This window comes from Acyrthosiphon pisum, chromosome X, assembly GCF_005508785.2.
Source record: "Acyrthosiphon pisum isolate AL4f chromosome X, pea_aphid_22Mar2018_4r6ur, whole genome shotgun sequence".
In the NCBI taxonomy this organism is placed as follows: domain Eukaryota; kingdom Metazoa; phylum Arthropoda; class Insecta; order Hemiptera; family Aphididae; genus Acyrthosiphon; species Acyrthosiphon pisum.
Window position 1 is genome coordinate 83,482,880 of NC_042493.1, and position 4,711 is coordinate 83,487,590.

Here is a 4,711-nt window from a genome sequence, read left to right on the forward strand (position 1 = left end):
TAGTATATAATATAGTATAATATTTTTTGAAAATATTATAAAATAGGCATGTTTTTGCGCTTATAAAATATAATAATGGTAAAACGGCAACAACTGGGAACCGGCCCATCGGGCCGCTTTTAAAATCAGACAGGGGCAAATGCCCACCTTGCCCCCCTCAAATGACGCCACTGGCGTGGTTAGATTATTTATCGTGTCCAAACAGCTCTGTGTTTGACTGAGCCTTTACAATCGTCGTTTTCCAGCCATCGATATGAGAGCAACGAGCGTGATCGCTCAACGCGCCGTGCGTGCTGGCAAACCTAGTGTAAAGATTTGTTCACGTTCGTGTGCGACAAGCTGGCAAAATACACCAGATATATATAAGTGAGCTTTGGGATCAAAGTTTTGCTCACGCGCGTGTCTACGCTGTTGCCGTTGTGAGATTTTCAGTGGTGTTGCGCACGGTTTGCGTATATCTTCGCACCTATCGAAGTGCCACCTGCGCATATCAACCGGACCCGTTAAGTCCGAGCCGTCCGTGACTGACGGCTGAAACAAACATCGCGCTCGTTCCCGTTTGGCGGTGATACAGCCCGGTGTTTTACACTTTCACGGTGCTGTGGGGATTTTTCCGCCGTCGCCGTTCCGGTGAGGTCCTACAGAGCCACAGAAGAGCCGCCGTCAATCAAGCTAACCACAGTCGTCGAAGTGTTAAGGTGTCGCTGAGTCAGGTCAAACCCAGATTAAGGGGGGAAGGGGGTCACGGTCCCGGAGCCCATTTATTTTGGGGGCCCATATTTATCCCCAAAATATATTTTTTTAACGCGCCTAATAGTTAAAAAAAAAAAAATTATGTATGTAGGTAAATTATTATTAATAATTATAAAATAAAATTATTCTCAATTATATATCACGAAAAAATACTATAAATAATGAACTTTGTCTGACAACAATTTTGTTGGTTAGGTTTTTTTTTTTTAGCATTTTAGATTACCGATTTAATTATTTAAGTATATAAAAAGATTTAAAGGTAGTTATAAGAAAAAAATATTTAGCTCTTGTAAATTAGGTATTTCGGTTAAAATTATTAATGCATATTATACTGAAATTTAGAGGACTATAGGTAATAACCTAGTGAACCAAAATTGATCATTTTACTGTCAAAATATTCAGAAAAATAACTTTACCAGAATCCATCAAAAAATATAGTGGTTACCATTTGAAAAAATATAGGTAGTCGATTTTATTATTGGTGCAACCGCGTGTTTCAAAATTTTGAAAATTTTATAAAAAAATTGCCTGTTAAAAATAAAGAAACACGTCTTTTTTTGTTTTAACGAAATTCCATTTCATCGATCATTGTTAAAAAAAAAAAAGCCGCGTAAAATGACATAATAAATACATCCTGCATATTTTTTATATGGTAAAAAATTATACAATAATATAAAGTCGTTAATATGTAATTATACAATTATTTTGAAGCTAAAGTTGAAAGAGGGCCCACTAAGTGTATACGGTGTCTTGGGGTCCAAGTGATCCTTAATCCGGGCTTAAGTCATTCTTTTATATAAATTATAATGCCTACACCTATTCGTTGGCCAATTATTACTATTGTTTGTATTAATATTGTTTGGGCCGGAAACGTACAATAATAGTCCTTGACGCCCGGTCACCTAAATACTTGGCGCGCTGTACTCACACACCGACCGACCTGTGTATAGGTGTGTATGTGTGTTAGCAATTCGATAGAAATGGACGGGTTCGCCAAGCAAGACTATCGAACGCTAGTGTGTGGTGAGTGTGTGTGTGTGTGTGTGTGTGTATACTTTTAATTAATAACAAAATGGTAACACGTTTAAGGTAATAATATGTTGCTGTATAATTCACGACATCAATAATAATACAAATAAATAAAAATCACAGCAACACAATAATATAGTTTAGAAATATAATATAACTTAATGTGCGGCCCTTATGATCAAAATAAAATATAATAATAAAATAACTCACAATTTGTGGAGCGCAGTCTGGCCAGCTGGTCCTAGCTATATAATAAAAAAAGGGTTCACACACACACACAAAATAGAAAAATAAAACAATAATAATAATACGGGACACACACTATGTCGGAACAATAATAAAGGCGGCGAACGCAATAATACAATAATACGCCCGCGACGATCAGCGCACGCGGCTAATAAAACAATAATAGGTAATATACGTAAAGCGCACAGTGCACAGACTAAAAAATATGATATAATTTACGTGGAGATTAGCGCCAACATAAAACAATATAAATACTTGGCAATTCGTGCCAACAAATAAAAACTATAAATTGTTTCAATCACGGCGATTTGCGCACGTAAAAATGTGTGTTTCGATTACACTCCGAGAAACAGGACTAAAGATTCCGGCGGCCGTGCTAACTCTTGACGTCGACGGCCGACCGCGCATTATCTACATATTATTATATAATTCACAGCTGACACAATTATAACAAAAATAAACAATAATAATATACCTAATACAAATAAAACAAATAATATTGTGTGCGTGTGTGTGTGTGTCGGTTGGCGGCGAGATATTATGATAATGAGCGCCTGGACTCTAGGCGGCGACAAAATATATAGATATATATTATTATTTACTAGGTAGTACGCAAGGATTAAGATCTGGGCGCCCTCCATTAAGGAGTAATTATTATATTATAAACCTCTGTAAGAAATACAAGTGTTTTCGTCTTGCAAATTATAGTACCACTATTTTGGGTAACCCTTCTCGCTCCTGTCTCCAACAAAATCGCGAGTCGTTGCCGACAACCGCCATACTCGTAGGATCGGCAGCGTCGCAAACAAAAGTTAAGACTATATTTATCGATTGTTAGTTAAGTCGATTGATTGTTATTCATTTATACCACTATATACCAAACAATAAAATAAAATAAATAAACAAATTTTGTTTTACTAACCGATTCTAGGGTACGCAATAAACATGTATGCACGGAATAATATTGCATCATAAAAATGGCCCACAAATACCGGTGACCACCAAAAATATATAAAATATGATTCAATATTTTCTGCCATAGAAAATATAAAGTTTTTTTTATTATTTATAGTCTATATTCGGAGAAAATATATTATTTATTTCCCTTGAATACCCGTACGAAGATCACACGTTCATGAAAAATTGCTTATGTATATACAATATACAAATATCTATATATAATAATGTGTGCAATGCAAACACGCACTGTGATAAAATCGAAAAGTCTAAATTGAAAACTCTACTATAAGTACACACAGGTTCTTTGTGGGTAAGAATTTATATTCTGTGCACACAATTTTGTTTAAATTCTCGCTCGATTATGTTTTTTTTTCCAACTTATAAAAAAATTTGCCGAAATATACGTACCTATTTGTTTGTTAAAACACTTTCCGTCCAACTGTAAAAAACGACGGGTGATTACATTTATTGTGAAATCAATAAATCAAAAATAACACTAATACTCAAGATGATAAATCAAAATATAAAAAGCAGGTAAGTGGATGTAGATCTGCTGTACAGTAGGTTACAAGTGGGTCAATGTATAATGGATTGTATTAAACTTGAATTCAATGATATAATATCATTGTATAAGGAAAACGATTCTGAGCGGAGACGGTTTGTCAGTCTGGATTTTTTATATTGTTATTATTAATTATTATAGCCTGTTAGTTGAATTAAAATTATAATATTATATTTTTTTTCTATTCGCTGCTCTGGCGATAAACAAAGTGTTATAAATTAAAATTCCATTTTTAGCCAGTTTTCGTAATTTGTCGGTAGTTTTTCCTGTGGCATTAAATAACTATTGAGAAAATCGAAAAATGACCTCTCTAAAGCACCAAATTTATTCAATTTTCTATAAGATAAATTACTATATGTTGAAATAAAAGCACTCCTTCTCGTAGAAATTTTGTATACAGGATAAAAATAAATAAACACCATTGTAAAACCACTAGCTTTTTCTCTCCGCTCAGATTCTAAAATGATTGACTATAATATTATAATTTAAATTTTTATATAAACTATTAAAGTAAAGTAAGCTTAAATCGAATATTTAAAATGCCTATTAATAGCTAAAAATTAGTTAAAATATTTGGAAAACTGCATTGTGTAAGTATATGAGAATAATGATAATTAGGACCTGAACAAAAACATTTTTCTTTGTTTTTCGTATTCTTCATTCCAATTAAAAACGAAAATATATTTGTACATTTTTCGTTATATTTCGACTTGTACAACTAATAGCCCGTCAAACATAGGTACATTTCTCCGTTTAAGAAGGCGTTTTCTATTCAGTTAACGTATGACGTCACGATACCGTACGGCATACCGTCTAATATGCCAGTGAACGTGTATAATATTAAGACTATACAAAAATAACTTAGCTTACGTAAAACCGAATAGTTCGATACAAATTCTATCGGCAGTATCACTTTCAGCAGAAAGTAAATACTAATATCAATGACTAATGTGTGTTGTCTTATAATTAAATATTATAATATTTTTTTATAAATATTTGTTTTAAATAAATAAATGAATAACCCTGGCTGTAGTCAAGTGTCAGTAAAGATTATGTCAAAGCCTTTGAGGGCCGGATCTTAGCTTTTTAACACCCGGGGAAAGTTAAAACAATACGCCCATCTCGGGGATATTACCAGAATTAGTATTTTTTTACGAAAAA

At 33.4% G+C, this 4,711-nt stretch overlaps 1 long non-coding RNA gene across 1 annotated transcript in view; it reads right to left on the reverse strand.

Annotated features, from left to right (window-relative positions):
• LOC107884065 overlaps positions 1 to 2,409 on the reverse strand; it is a 20,985-nt gene extending 18,576 nt beyond the window's left edge. The window contains exon 1 of the long non-coding RNA XR_001679682.2: positions 1,993 to 2,409. This is a non-coding gene — a long non-coding RNA (uncharacterized LOC107884065). The remainder of the gene's footprint in view (positions 1 to 1,992) is intronic.
• Positions 2,410 to 4,711: the final 2,302 nt, after the last annotated feature.